This window comes from Mizuhopecten yessoensis, unplaced genomic scaffold (assembly GCF_002113885.1).
Source record: "Mizuhopecten yessoensis strain PY_sf001 unplaced genomic scaffold, ASM211388v2 scaffold716353, whole genome shotgun sequence".
Taxonomy (NCBI): domain Eukaryota; kingdom Metazoa; phylum Mollusca; class Bivalvia; order Pectinida; family Pectinidae; genus Mizuhopecten; species Mizuhopecten yessoensis.
The window spans coordinates 1,024,878-1,041,851 of NW_018480074.1; the positions used below are offsets into that span (position 1 = coordinate 1,024,878).

The following is a 16,974-nucleotide window of genomic DNA, read 5'->3' on the forward strand; positions in this document are numbered from 1 at the left end:
TTTGGTTTTACAAGGCTATTGATTAAACCTATTGGTATTACACGGCTATCGATTAAGCCTATTGGTATTACAAGGGTATTGATTAAACCTATTTGTTATTACAAGGCTGTTGATTAAACCTATTGGTATTACAAGGGTATTGATAACAGCTATTGGTATTACAAGGCTATTGATTAAACCTATTTGGTATTACAAGGGTATTGATAAATCTTAATGGTATTCCAATGGTATTGATAAAACCTATTGGTATTACAAGGCTATTGGATGATCGTATTGGTACTACAAGGCCATGCAAACTTGAATTTTTTTAAAGCCTTGTTACACCTGATCATTTTCACTAACCTAGTAACACGTTTGTGTTCTCACTTGCCTGATAACTGTTGTTTTTTTAATTTCTTTTATTTACCCGGTAACACTTTCTGTTTCAAATGTTATACACCTGTACTGATATGCCTTTGTTTATATACCTTGATGTACTTTGTATTTTTCAGTGACCTTGTTAGACTTAAGCGTGTATTTGTAGCCCGAGTAAATATCTCGTCGCAACGAGACAGTTACACGAGAATGCTTCCGAAACATTGGATCGGAATACGTCAGCATCGATTTTATGTATTAACCTCGGATGCTCTTAAAACGTTTATCCAATTTTCGCTACAAAACCTGGACCTACTTCAGTCACAGACGATTGTTTGGTCAACAGAATCTCTTTCTTAAAATCGGAATTAAGTAATTCTTCTGCAAACACAACGGTTCTGAGTCAATACTGCATATCTCTTTGAGTAAATATGCTGGTGGTTCCATGGTACATGGTATGTTGTAACCGCAGTGAACGTCACGTCTCCCGGTCTTATTGACATCAGGACGACAACAATGTGTAAGGCAACACACTCATTTAGTCCCTGTTCATATCTGTGAAGAGTATTTAAGTGGTCATTATTGTCGTTTTTTCATGTTTAGAGCTTTGATTGAGATCTATCAACGAAAAGTGTTTTCATGTTTTTGAATTTACCGACGATGAGGATGTGCTATATTTTTCTTTTAATAGTGTGTTAGTCAGAAACCTCACATCACGAACTCAAGTGGAGTATACATCCTGCCCAAAACGATGGTAAGTTTAGTTTGGTTGGTATTTAGAACAGTTTACACAAGGGTTGTGAGTGTTATCAGATATCCAGTGATAATATCCGAGTGTCATGTTTACCTTAAGTTTAATAACGGCAAACATTGACAGGCGCTTATTGACAGCACCAGTGAGGTATAATCCTTGTCGGGTCAGTTTAATTTAAGATGACATGAGCCACTGTCTTCGATGATCAAAGTTCCTTAGACTCTATCCGTACATTGATCAGATAATTTTGATGGAATTATGATAGAATTTTTCTTGTGAATAGATCAGATTTGAATGTATCAGAACCATTAAGATCTCCTAAAAATAATTTCTGAAGATACACTGTAATATGGTTGGGCATAATTATGAAGCCAAGGATAAGGGCAACAATATAATAGAATTTTGCATGTGATTCTTCCACATTTTGAATCTTTTTTTTTTGTCATAGGAAGAATTTAAACAGTGACGAGTTTTGTAAAGTGTGTAGAAAAAGTTGATGTAAAAAGGTACAAAATAAGGGAAATATCCAACTGAAGTACACTTTTATGCGTATGTTATTGTTTATAGACGACTTTTCGCATGTACTTAGGGGTAGCAGTTCTTTTTCGTATATTATTGGGGGCAGCAGTTCTTTTAATTTAAATCTTTTTGACAGCAAAGACTTAATGTATATTATTGTGAGCTTACCTTTTGTGATATGTAGTTGTATGTAGCGGACCGCTATGTAGTTTAATGTTGTTGTGGACAGACCTTTCACGATGTGGTATTGTGGTGTATATGTCTATTATTATGTTTGTAATTGTGGGTAACAGGCCTGGAGGACCGTTTACGTATACAGCTGTGTACATATGGCCTGCAGCGACATGCTATTGTACGCAGCAGGCGTTTTCAGATTTGTGTATTCTCTCTCAACATGTTAATGCACTCAATATAAAATATATACGTTTTGATAAGGAAGAAAAACATAATTTTATCTTCTAGGAAAATTATTCAAACCAAATATAGAACAATCTAATCTGATAGTATTTTCAGTGAAATACACTTTTTAAATAAAACAAAACTATTCCAGGGCTCTTCACTGTATTATTCCTGAACATGTAAAGGCATTAAGTATCAAGAAAAAGCGATTGATAAGGAAGAAAAACATATTTTTATCTTCTAGGAAAACGATTAAAACCATATATAGAACAATACAATCTGATAGTATTTTCAGAGAAATACCCTTTTTAAAAATTTAAAACAATTCTTGGGCTCTTCACTGTATTATCCCTTAACATGTAAAGGCACTTAGTATCAAGTTTAAACAATTGATAAGGATGGAAATGTATCTTATCTTCTAGGATAAGGACTCAAACCATTTATATATAGAACAATAAAATCAGGTAAAAGTTGCAGTGAAATGTACTGTTCATAACATCAAAACTATTTTGGGGGGCCTTTATACTGTTTGGACATGAAAGATATCGCAATCTTTCAGAAACAAACTAACGTCATAAACGGTTTATTTATAGTTATAGTACCAAGCACTGCTTTTAAAATATCTTTATTTATTGACGGTATAGTATTTAAATTATTTACTTATATTCCTTGATGCATTCTTATTGCATTTGGCAACTAGCTTGGAGACTGCAAATATAGTTGAAAAGTGGCACAACTTTTAACCACGACTCTCCGGTGACCCGGAATTATAGGAAAGTCGGCTTTGCAAACAAGGGAATAGATGACAATTCTTTATCATTTATTTCAGTTATTCTACACAAATTGCTTTAAATATTTTTAACTATAAGCAAACGCTACAACAGCAGATGGCCTGAACATAAATTCCCCTTCAGCATGTTCTAGCGCACTTTCCCAAAAGAAAAAAAACCGGGACAGGGACACAATTAGTTTTCATGTGTTGTGATGGACATCATCAATGTATATTCCTACAACAGCAAATGATCTTACAAGTGTCACCTTTAGAGAGAGAAAAAATACCCAGATCAACAACAAGTAGTAAACAATATGTCTTTTTTGAAATATTCCTTAATTTGGAATAATTCTTATTTTAGAATATTCCTTATTTTCAACAAACATGTTTTCGCCCTAATCATCAATCATACAATGTACCATCCTCAACGCTACGTTGATTCAATGAAAGTGAGACACCCTCCTTGCCAGCAGCTTAGTGTTTGACCTGCTTACAATGAGGTGTTTTGGGGTTTAACTTAATTACTACGACCCAAGTAAGAATGGAAAGAAGAAAGTGTTGCTGTTTCGAATGTGAACTCTGATGTATCGAGTATATGAGCTGATAGGTAGAAGCATTTGTTTTTGATAAACAAATACAGAGCCCATAAGGTCTCGGTATAATGTAACCAATGATCAATTTGGGCAAACTTGCTTTGAGGATAAGGCTTTGTTTTCAATATCTAGATCTATTTACACGAATCATTTTGTAAAAGAACCGAAAAAGGATTTATTTCATTTTACAAAAAGTGCGAAGTAATCTTGTTAACAATGCTCGTTTAATTTCTAAACATTTTTTTTCATGTTTGTAAGTATGGATTATGAGAAGTTCTTTTTACACAACCAATAAGAGTTTCTATGTGACGTTTCGATGTATATACACTGTCACCTTCATCAGACAAAAGGACCAGTGAAATGTATGCACACAAAGGTGTTAAATGTGTACGAGTTTTCCCCAAAAATTCGATGTCGATTCGGCTACTCTGTAATCGTATGTACACTGGTCATTTGTCTGATGAAGGTGACAGTGTACATACCGTACTAGTCATCGAAACGTCACATTGAAACTGTTATTGGTTGTGTAAAAAGAACTTCTCATAATGTTCGTTTAAATAAGAGATAGGTGTACAAGTTGTTGGTGCTTCATTGTCACTATTTAAGATCTAGTATTAGTCATAGTTCATTTGCTTTTCAAGAATCCGTTCCGAGCATAAGAAAATCTGAATGGATTCATCTTGCTGTCGGTTTCAGAATTTAGCCCGGGTTTGTATCAGAAAGGTTCAATCTGCTCTGATAAGAACGGAGACATGATGGCTTATAGGTCGTGCAGGAATGGCAGACTCTCCGGAAGAAACTGTTTTTGACTGATTTTGCATACATGTATTTAGTATTTGTTGGGAGGGGGAGGTAATTTTTTTCCTTACGCTTTAAGATTTGTGCTTCCTCATTTCTCGGAACCGTCGGTTGGTGTCTTGTTTGGTTTTGACCTTTTCCTGGCATGGAGACGTTATCGTATACTTTTTTCTGTTCTGAATTCTTTGAGTTCTTCACAGACGTGCTGACGTCATTGAACATTTAAATTACTTTAGTATCTTCACATTTCTTCACAAACATGATGACGTCATAGAGTGTGACAACTATCCCCACAATCCTTTACAAAGTCACTAACGTTACTGATTTGGATATTTTACCTGTTCTTTATCAGACTCTCACAAATACGCCGACGTCATCAACACGTGATATTGAAACAAATAACAGACTTACAACGTTTATTCATGAAACTACTAGTTAATGTTTAAGTCTATTGACATTACAGTAAAATAAATATTTGTATATCGAAGATAAGTAAATCATACTGCTCTTCTTTACTTAAGTTATCTACAAAGACACTTCATTGTGGTAAGTCTTACTTGATTGACGTAGATCTTTGTTGACACGACACTTAAAATGCTTACCATGTTGAATTTGAAAAACTATAGTTCAAGCACGAGGCTATTATTCAAGTACGCATGTTCGTTAATAAAAGATTTGAGTATGACGTGCAGACGCTAATTAAGCGATGATCAAACGTATGTAAAGGTATGGAATGAATAACTATTAATGAGTGTCGTTAACAAGATCATAATGGTAACATATTTTCGATGCTTAATCATATAATGAACAGAAACATGGTAAAAATGGGTGTAAATATCATGTAATAATTGATAAGGGTATAAACGATGTGTGCGATGCACATGTTATACATCATGATGAGGCTATAACCATGTGCAAACTACTGAACGTCGCAACCAGCTGTACACGGTGGTTATGTTAACCATGAACATCGCAACCAGCTGTACACGGTGGTTATGTAAACCATGAACGTCGTAAACAGATGTACGTACATGGTGGTTATGTATACCATAAACGCCGTAAACAGCTGTACATGGTGGTTATTTAAACTATGAATGTCGTAAACAGCTGTACACGGTGGTTATGTGAACCATGAACGTCGTAAACAGCTGTACACGGTGGTTATGTGAACCTTGAACGTCGCAACCAGCTGTACACGGTGGTTTTGTATACCATGAACGTCGTAGACAGATGAACGTACATGGCGGTTATGTGAACCATGAACGTCGTAAACAGCTGCACATGGTGGTTATCTAAACTATGAATGTCGTAAACAGATGTACATGGTTGTTATGTGAACCATGAACGTCGCAACCAGCTGTACATGGTGGTTATCTAAACTATGAATGTCGTTAACAGATGTACATGGTGGTTATGTGAACCATGAACGTCGCAACCAGCTGTACACGGTGGTTATGTAAACTATGAATGTCGTTAACAGATTACATGGTGGTTATGTGAACGTCGCCACCAGCTGTTCATGGTGGTTATCTTAACTATGAATGTCGTAAACAGATGTTCATGGTGGTTATGTGAACTATGAACGTCGTAAACAGCTGTACACGGTGGTTATGTGAACCATGAACGTCGTAAACAGCTGTACACGGTAGTTATGTAAACCATGAACGTCGCCACCAGCTGTACACGGTGGTTATGTATACCATGAACGCCGTTAACAGCTGTACACGGTGGTTATGTAAACCATAAAGGCTGTTAACAGCTGTACACGGTGGTTATGTAAACCATGAACGTCGTAAACAGCTGTACATGGTGATTATGTAAACCATGAACGCCGTAAACAGCTGTACATGGTGGTTATCTAAACTATGAATGTCGTAAACAGATGTACATGGTGGTTATATGAACCATGAATGTCGTAAACGGCTGTACATGGTGGTTATGTAAACCATGAACGCCGTAAACAGCTATACCCGGTGGCTATGTAAACCATGAACGTCGTAAACAGATGTACGTGCATGGTGGTTATGTAAACCATGAACGCCGTAAATAGCTGTACATGGTAGTTATTTGAACTATGATTGTCGTAAACGGCTGTACATGTTGGTTATTTAAACAATGAATGTCGTAAACAATTGTAGAGGGTGATGTAAACCATGAATGTCGTAAACAGCTGTACATAGAGGGTGATGTAAACAATGGACGTCGTTAACAACTGTACATAGTGGGTTATTTGAACCATGAAAGTCGTAAATAGTTGTACATGGTAGTTATTTAAACTATAATTGTCGTAAACAGCTGTACATAGTGGGTTATGTGAACCATGAAAGTCGTAAACAGCTGAACATAGTGGGTAATGGGAACCATGAAAGTCGTAAACAGCTGTACATAGTGGGTTATGTAAACAATGGACGTCGTTAACATAATTATGTTCAGCGTTGGTTATGTACACTATAAATGTTCCAAACAGCTGTGCATAATTAGCGATGCATTCAATGAAGGAAGTTAACAGCTGAAACACAATGCTTGTCAGTATCAGGTTCCTGTTTCTTAAATATTTACAAATGAGTGTCGTACATGTTTTGAGGTGTGCTTCGTAAATACATATACAGATACAGTATATGTCTCGTAAACAGCTACATGATGTTTGTTGAAACAGTGACATTTCACAAAAGAAAAAATAAATCGTTTTTACCATTTAATTTAAGATTGGTAGGCATTAGTCCCGTTAATAACTTTACAAATAATAGAAGGTTGTTGTATTCATGTAATTATCGTTATTACAAACCGCCATTGCTTCAGTGTTTGTGATTTCAACTAATTATGAAATGTCAGAAACATATTTATATTAATATTCATCAGTATAGACCCTCATGTTGCTTTCCATGTAATTCTGGAATGGAATCGATTTTCGTATTTATACGTGATTTGGGTTTACAGAACTGTAGTATTTTACATGCTGAGCCTTATCTGACTGTCACTACTTTTCGCACTCAAGCAACCAGGGTGTTCAAAATTTTATATGTAACTCAGTGTTCTTTGCTAATGGTGTTGTACTTGACCCTTTTCATTGTGGAATGTATACCTTAAAACACTACCTGGGGCCGTCAAGACAAACGGAGGATTGTTAAAATGGAGGGGAACAAATAATTAAATACGTTTATTCAAATAGCGTCCATGTGGTCATAAGAAAGAGTAAATATTTCATGTTTTAAAAGGGTTTATTCTTTTTTTTTAATTCCTCTCCCAACCACATAAGTTATAATTCTTATTACTAAATCAATGTTGTTCTGCAGCTATACTTTAACATATCATCTTAGAAAGTAAAATACTGCTGTTACTACTTTGAAAATATTTCAAATAAGAAATATACTGATATACTCCACAGAGACCAAAATGGCTTTAATGCGGAATTGATAATGTTATTTCTTTTCAAACTAAATGACTGCCGTTTTACAGAATATAGCAGCCTATCGCATGTTAGTATAAACCTCCCATATTTTCGTTCGCAGGTATTAGATTTGAACACTGCCCATTGTTTTGCATAAACAAGGAAATTTAAATTTGACATTATCTGAAAATTATCGGGTTTAAAATTGCGTATACAGTATCAAACCTCAATAAACAGCACCCGAGACCTTTGGTGTACCGCACAGACCGCCTTTAATCGATACATGTATATATATTACGAAATTGATTGCAATTGTAATGAGATACACCCGAGCGTAATTCTGTTCATACACTGACTACACTGCTTGTTCAAATCTCCTCCAAGTATGTTCTTGGCTGACGTCATATCGTCCCCAAAACACGTTAAGATGGTGTCCAGTCATCCTTCCAAATATTAAGAGTACACCTTGTATTACGCAGTTAGCCAACTCAGCCAGTGAATATGGAATAGATGAGTGTGTTGTGTAGATACTAAAGGAAAGACACCATAAATACTACATCTTAGATTCATATAATGGACGGATTTGAACTCGTTTACACTATTTCTGACGGGCTGTGGACATTATTACACTACGTGTGAGATATGTAAGGCCAGACAAAAAATAAATGAGTGTCCTTTAAATTGTTAAAAACATTTAGGTTAAGTAGGTAACAAGTTTTATTTTTCAAACTATTTTTATGTGTTTTATATAGGAGAGTGATCTTGACTTTAATCGTGCTTCTTTGAAAATTGTCTTAAAGAGTTTCGGGTAGGCACAAAAACAAAAGGGTAGGTAGGGTAACCGGAAACAACAAATATTTTTTAACGAATAGTTTCTTGTCTCATACGGTCACTTGCACGTCTCCAGATAACAGGTTGGGAAAAAGATTTTCTTATATTGCATGAAAAAACAGCCTGTACCGAAATAAAATATATTATCGGAAATAAGAAATTCTAGTCCGTGAGACTCGCTTTATGAGAGTATATTTTAAGAAAGTATGTTATAAATATATATGTTTTAAGAACCAGGGATTCATTTTTTTTTTAATTGTCGAAACTAACCCCCCNCATACCCTAATCGAATCCTCACAACGTTACTCATTCAAAATTCCTATAGTTGTTTCATAAAAGTATGCTTTCAAGTTTTCAAATATTTGTCAAAAGAAGGGAAATATGCATTTTGAAAATGTATGTATTGTAAGTAAAATATAAAAAATATATATTCGAAAAATAACTCATGAAGTGAAAACAAACATATCAGATGAAAAACAATAAAAATCCAAATGTGCCTGTAACGACAGGCAATATTTGATTTAAGTAACAGTTCTGATGTCACTCCCAAAGTCCTCGGTATGAGACGATATGACATGACTTGAATTTGACCTAGATTAATATGGTAGATGTCGTCGATGAAACAGAAGAAGCATACCCTTCAGGAACATCTGGTCGTTTCTCCTCGTAGTCTTTCCTTTGTTCATATTTTGCCCTAGTTTTATCGATTTTTAGTCCAATTTGCGGTTTCGTTGACACTTCAGTACTCTCTTTTTGCTTTTTGTAAACTGCTTTCATTTATAAATTTCCTTAACCGGACATGGCATCCGCAGTGTTATCTGAAATATCCATTTCTTCTTTCCTGTAGTCTAATGGATTATATAATGTTTATAGAAAAATTGCGCTACATCCATTCTGATGCCAAAGTCAAGGCATATTGCATTCCTCTTGTATGCGTCTGCAGATAATTCGACATAGTGGCAGGTTTACAAGTTTCCATGCTTGTATAGTTACCGATCGATCACATATTTGCCATGTTATATGCCATGTTCAGTGGTATTCATCTATTCCTTCCTAGAACATGAACTTGTGTCTAATTGCAAAATGTTGTTAAAAGTACATGGACATTTGAAAGGTCTCCAAGGAACCAACTCGATGCAGAATAAAGAAAACCAGCCTATGTCATTATGTCAGATTCTCTGTAGATGCATATTAGGGAAATTCGATAATCTAGTACTAATTGAATGCCATTTCATGGAAAGAAGGCAAAAAGGAGGTTTGAATGTTTGCTTATAGGATTTTGAATTCCAGATTAAGATCTTACTTCTTTGCCTCAAACTGAATCCAGTGAATTGTAACTACCTCTTTCTTGACGTGACCTTGGTGATGATACGGAAAAGTTTACGGTCAGGACAGATTACATGTGATAAAACAGTCAGTAGATACACTATCACCGTCATAAGGAGCCCAATTAGTCAGTAGATACACTATCATCGTCATATGAAGCTCAATTAGTCGATGTAAACGCTATCACTGTCATATGGAGCCCCAATTAGTCAGTAGATACACTATCACCGTCATATGGAGCTCAATTAGTCGATGTAAACGCTATCACTGTCATATGGAGCCCCAATTAGTCAGTGTAAACGCTATCACTGTCATATGGAGCCCCAATTAGTCAGTGGAAACGCTATCACTGTCATATGGAGCTCAATTAGTTAATGTAAACACTACCTCTGTTAAACAGAGCTCAATGAGTCCATGTATACACTATTTCTGATATATGCAGTGTAAACGCTATCTCTGATATATGGAGCTCAATTAGTCAATGTAAACGCTAGCTCTGATATATGGAGCCCAATTAGTCAGTGTAAATGGTATCTCTGATATATGGAGCCCAATTAGTCAGTGTAAACGCTATCTCTGATATATGGAGCTCAATTAGTCAATATAAACGCTATCTCTGATATATGGAGCCCAATTAGTATGTGTAAACGCTATCTCTGTTATGGATAACCCAATTAGTCAGTGTAAACGCTACCGCTGATATATGGAGCTCTATTAGTAAGTGTAAACGATATTTCTGTTATATAGAGCTCAATTGGTCAGGATAAGCACACTCTTTGTTATATGGTGTTTAATTAATCAGAGTGAATATTGTCTCTGTTACCTGGATTTCAATTATTATAAACAATGTCTCTGTTATATGGAGTTAATTGGTGTAAACAAGTTCACTGATTATATGGAGTTCAATAAGTATAAACAATGTTTCTGTTACATTGATTAGTCAAGTTAAACATTATTTTTGTTACATGGAGTTTAATTAATGTAAACAAGTTCTTTGTTATATGGAATTCAATTTGTGTAAACCATTTGTCTGGTATGTGTAGTCCAATTAGTGTAAAAGAATGTATATGTTATATGGAATTCAAATATGTCAGGAATTTTATCTTGATAAGAACAAATATGAATGTCGTATGATATGTTTATATCTACATGAGCAATTAAATGAAGTTACGCACGATAAGGTTGGTTTTCTGTTGGTATTTTAAGTATTACCTAAAAGAAGTGAGTGATTACGAACGTTATTCATAGTCACGAAGTAATTTTTACTTTGTGTACCATGTGACCACTTAGCGTAAGGGTACACTCAACTCTGTGGTCCTCGGTCAAGGTCAAAGATGAATTCATTTTTTTGTTACTTATTTCAACTAATCAGCAGACCAAGTAACATAAGCATCCTTTACTTATATATTTTTAAAAGTGTTCAAACCCTATTCTTTTGTTTGATGTCGTCCTCTCATCAAAGTTAAAGATAAATTATAATAAAACAAACATTTTCAAGATGGGTGATTATTTTATTTTTGCATGGTAATAATACGAATTGAAAAGTTTTGTAGAGTATTATACTTTATTTAAAGGAATGAATTGCTTGTTTTCCAACAGTATACTATTAGTGTTTTTTGTTTAAAACTGTTATTACACTAAAACCTCTACTTAACATTTCCAATAGCTAGGTGCACCCAGTTTATGTTTTCAGATTCTTCCTGGAGTAAAGTTCCAACCAGCTCACAGTCTAATGGCCATATCCATCATCCTTGTTTTTCAGTAGAATAAAAACTGATCTATGACCGTATAACCATCGATGTTCTGATCTTACAAACATCATAAGTCTTATCAAACAGCTGTTTCCTTTCTCAGCGTTAGTTTACTTGATGATCTAATTATTGAAAGAATTTACTTTAAACACAATATCGGACTTTGTGCTTTATTTTTTCTGTGTTACGAGAATATATACAGAACGGAATTATATGCAAATCATGTGAAATGTAATTCCTTTGCATTGTCTCCTACTCATTGATTAAGTATGGAGTGACACTCAAACACGAGTTACGTCATGGTATTTGCATTATTCTATAAGGTAGCGTTTGATGGTGTGGGATTACACATTCTGTAAGATTTGATGTTTGAGGCAACCTAGTGATATCGATGCATTAAAACAAACATTTTTATTATTGCTTAATTATGAGATTCAAGTACTATCAAAATACTGCACTTAATGTCAAACTCAAATTAATCAATGCTCAATAAATTTCTATTGGTTCCCGTTGCCACAGGCGAAAAGACAATTAAGCAATTATAACTACAATTCTATCGGGCTTGGATAACAACTGACAAATGAGACAATTAAGTTTCAGTAATAATAGAATAACAGTATTCTAGAGGCAACAGTCAGTTCAATAAACTATTAAACATATGATAAATATAAATATGATAAAATATGCATATGAAACGGGTTATGAACAAAGCAATACATTGATATATTGATTTGTGTGTTAAAAGCCTACACACTTCATTGGCAGCTATTCTATTAGTGTGAAGCATATAAAAGTTAATTACAACCCTAAGACTATATAAAGAAGACATAACCTTTTTTTAGAGCATATATACCAATACTGTATCAGTTCATATATACCAATACTGTATCAGTTCATATATACCAAAACTGTATCCGTTCATATATACCAATACTGTATCAGTTCATTTATACCAATACTGTATCAGTTCATCTATACCAATACTGTATCAGTTCATATATACCAATAATGTATCAGTTCATATCTACCAATACTGTATCAGTTCATATATACCAATACTGTATCAGTTCATATATGCCAATACTGTATCCGTTCATATATACCAATACTGTATCAGTTCATATAAACCAAAACTGTATCAGTTCATATATACCAATACTGTATCCGGTTATATATACCAATACTGTATCCGTTCATATATACCAATACTGTATCCGTTCATATATACCAATACCGTTTCCGCTCATATATACCAATACTGTATCAGTTCATATATACCAATACTGTAGCAGTTCATATATACCAATAATGTATCAGTTCATCTCTACCAATACTGTACCAGTTCATATATACCAATACTGTATCCGTTCTTATATACCAATTCTGTATCAGTTCATATATACCAATACTGTAGCAGTTCATATATACCAATAATGTATCAGTTCATCTCTACCAATACTGTACCAGTTCATATATACCAATACTGTATCCGTTCTTATATACCAATTCTGTATCAGTTCATATATACCAATACTGTATCAGATCATATATACCAATATTGTATCCGTTCATATATACCAATACTGTAACCGTTCATATATACCAATACTGTTTCCGTTAATATATACCAATACTGTATCAGTTCATATAAACCAAAACTGTATCAGTTCATATATACCAATACTGTTTCCGTTCTAATATACATATATACCAATACTGTATCAGTTCATATATTCCAATACTGTATCAGTTCATATATACCAATATTGTATCCGTTCATATATACCAATACTGTATCCGTTCTTATATACTAATACTGTATCAGTTCATATATACCAATAATGTATCAGTTCATATCTACCAATACTGTACCAGTCCATATATACCAATACTGTATCCGTTCATATCTACCAATACTGTATCCGTTCATATATACCAATTCTGTAGCCTTTCATATATACCAATACTGTTTCCGTTCATATATACCAATACTGTATCCGTTAATATATACCAATACTGTTTCCGTTCATATATTCCAATACTGTATCAGTTCATATATACCAATGCTGTATCTGTTCATATATACCAATACTGTATCCGTTCTTATATACTAATACTGTATCAGTTCATATATGCCAATACTGTATCTGTTCATATATACCAATACTGAATCCGTTCATATATACCAATACTGTTTCCGTTAATATATACCAATACTGTATCAGTTCATATAAACCAAAACTGTATCAGTTCATATATACCAATACTGTACCCGTTCATATATACCAATACTGTATCCGTTAATATATACCAATACTGTTTCCGTTCATATATTCCAATACTGTATCAGTTCATATATACCAATATTGTAGCAGTTCATATATACCAATAATGTATCAGTTCATATCTACCAATACTGTATCAGTTCATATATACCAATACTGTATCCGTTCATATATACCAATACTGTTTCCGTTCTAATATACCAATACTGTATCAGTTCATATATACCAATACTGTATCAGTTCATATATACCAATACTGTATCAGTTCATATATACTAATAATGCATCAGTTCATATATACCAATACTGTATCAGTTCATGTATACTAATACTGTATCCGTTCATATATACCAATAATGTATCAGTTCATATATACTTTAGAAAAAACAATAATTTTCACCATTTGTAATCTGTTTGTTTTCCTGATTTACACATGACCTCTCCCAACAAGAGCTGATTATGACGTCATATATGATCGTTCCCGTGACGTCATAGTAATGTTTCTTTCTGCGTGTAATCCGTCATACCCTAGGTGTGACAGAGAATTCTTGAAGAGGTAAAACAGGAGACAATTCAGTCAAAAGGAACGATCAAAGAGCATAGAGAGCAAATGCGTATTGATATCATAAGGTCGCAGGTAAATGATATAAAATATAGATATATTGAGTGACTTGAACACCAAATGATTGGGTATCCCCGTCCACAATAATTCAGATCCCTAAGCACTAAGATATCCATTCTACAATGTGCCATAACGAGGTAAAAGTTGACATAGAGTATTGTTTATAAGTGAAAACCAGAATATTAAGAGAATATTCCCCTATACCTTTAGGGTGTGACGGAGAATAAACAGAAACTGTTTACACTCTATCGCAAAAAAAACTGCGATTACAATGTCAAAGTATCCAGACAAGACCTCTATACAGTCCACGTACACACAGGATCATCTCAGACAGAAACTTTTAACCAGTCGTCTGTAGTTTGGCAGACTGTTCCATATCGGATCTCATGATAACAGACTTTTCCCTGGGTTGTATAATGGTAATATGGATTATAAGCTATACAAAGCATGAGCATAAGTTAATGAAGACATTCCCGAATAATGTTTTATGGATCATTTTAAAACACCCAGTGTCATACTCTTGATTTTTCTGATAAGGAGATAAGTATGGTTATTTCAAATGAAAAGTGTTTAAGAGATATGGTAATTTGTCCCCAGTGAAGCACAGAGAACGTTCTTGTAACTTTTGGGACATTCGTGTATTCTCATGGTTACACTTAGAATTACATTCAAATTATTTAAATATGACCATTTTACCCACTAGATTGTTGAAAATTCTACCAACACTTTTCATTGGTTGATCATGCACGATAAAGCAAGTGCGTGGATGTTATTTTCCAACAAACCATGCAGGTGCAACATTCTTCCAAAAGCCTTCTCGTATTGCGAATGTAAACACCCGAGCCGTGTGACTGGTTCCTTTGTCGAGTGACGTTACAGATATGGTTTTTGTACAGAACTAAAGTTCTGATAAAGAACAAAAGAGAAACGTTTCTATTAACCTCCAGATCTACTAAATTCCTGCCAAGCCCACGATGAGAATGTTCCGCAGAACTTACAATGAAGATGACTTGAAATAGTGTTTATAATCCTTTCAAGTGTTGGTTTCATGTGATGATGGACGGATGCCGATAGATTTTGGCTTTGATCATCTTGTATGAAGCATGGCGTCACTTTTTATAGATTATTATCTGCAGAATTGCGAAACCAAATGGCGTCTGTAAATGAAGCGTTTGGGTTTTCAGACCAATTAAGCCGTGTTATAGTCAATTATTGACTTCCACTAGCCGTTCAATAACTTACCTCGACATGCTTATAGTGAAGGGTCACGCTCAAGCAGCGGGTACGATGCATTTGCTTATCATTTCTCGCGTACCTGCATTAAATAAAAAATGACGCATATTTAGTATTTTCCAAAAATATCCACGTTAAAAAGACAAAATAGGACAATTGCACGCAGCATCTGAAATGATAAATACCCGCAGCATTTTAACAGTCTGTTGTGAAAGGAAGACAAAGGTGTCACGTGATAAAAATATTTGTACATAAAAGAACTGCTGAATCATTTGAGCAATGAGGTTGTAAAATAGATATAATGAACTCATGTTTGTATAATAGAGTAGAATCTATAACTCAGGATTCAGAATTGTTGGAAAGATTAATTTACCTAGGCCGAGACGACTTTCGTTAAGTACTTGTATGATGATGATTTTGTAATGCACTTAAGTACGGAAAATGATTGAGATGCTTTTCTACATATATGTATTTGCTAGATATTGAAGAGAGTGGCAACACCCAGTAGCGATACCATATCATCACATTTTAAAATAATTTTTTTTTTAAAGTTTTTACCTATGCATTCATAGGTTGATATTTTCCGTGTATGTTTTCATACCGTTATCATTGGACCAGTTTATCGAATTAAGACTTTCTGTTTCTATGGTCTGACTATAGTAAGTCTAGCTTTTACTGATATGCACCAGGTTATTGTCATTTGCATTATTGTATAGATTTTGTTTGTTTTAATATTTAAAAAACATATGTTGAACTTAGAGGTCAGCTAATAGAACTCTGGGCTACCCCCTTATTGACCCGGTCCCAATCGCTGGACATTAGTCCTATTCCAGTACATTGCGCCTGCTATAACCAAGTAACTGCTAATAAGGTAAGTTGATTAATCTAGACCATCGGTTTGCTGTTTCTTTAGTAACAATACATGGGAAAGACATTCTTAGTCATTGTCATTAAGGAGTCATTCAAAAAGTTTGGGTATGTTTGGAAGAACTAGGACGGGTCTGTATTTTTCTTCCTTAAGATTTAAAAAAAAAAATGAGATTAACCTTTTTTTAATTACTTGTAACAGCCAAGGAATATGAGGGGGGGGGGGGGGGGGGTACTGCATCACTAGTTCAGCAACGTCGAGTGTGGTCAAAAGCTGGATGGGTGACCGCATGCACGTTACATTTGGTGGCAGCCACGTTGGCTGCCAAGTGCAAATGGAGAGGAAAATACACGGCTAGACCAGGATTCGAACCTGGGATTTTCCCAAAGTCTAGACGAACGCTCTCACCAATTGAGCTACCTGGTTGCCAGCAATCGACCCAGTTCCACTACATTCGGTAGAGGAAGTAGGATTAAACTAA

The 16,974-nt window shown here is 34.6% G+C and overlaps 1 protein-coding gene across 4 annotated transcripts in view; it reads left to right on the top strand.

The window, feature by feature from the left end:
- Nucleotides 1-16,974, top strand: part of LOC110443593 (prostaglandin E2 receptor EP4 subtype-like) — a 55,792-nt gene that overhangs the window by 4,517 nt on the left and 34,301 nt on the right. Inside the window, exons 1-2 of one of the 4 annotated variants that reach the window (XM_021487894.1) lie at nucleotides 637-874; nucleotides 1,046-1,108. The exons of 1 other annotated variant lie outside the window; for it this stretch is intronic. The gene's annotated coding sequence lies outside the window, so the exon portion shown is untranslated. Of the gene's footprint in view, nucleotides 1-636; nucleotides 1,109-16,974 lie in introns of those variants that run through there. 2 more of the 4 variants (XM_021487893.1, XM_021487888.1) reach the window with 2 other exon arrangements.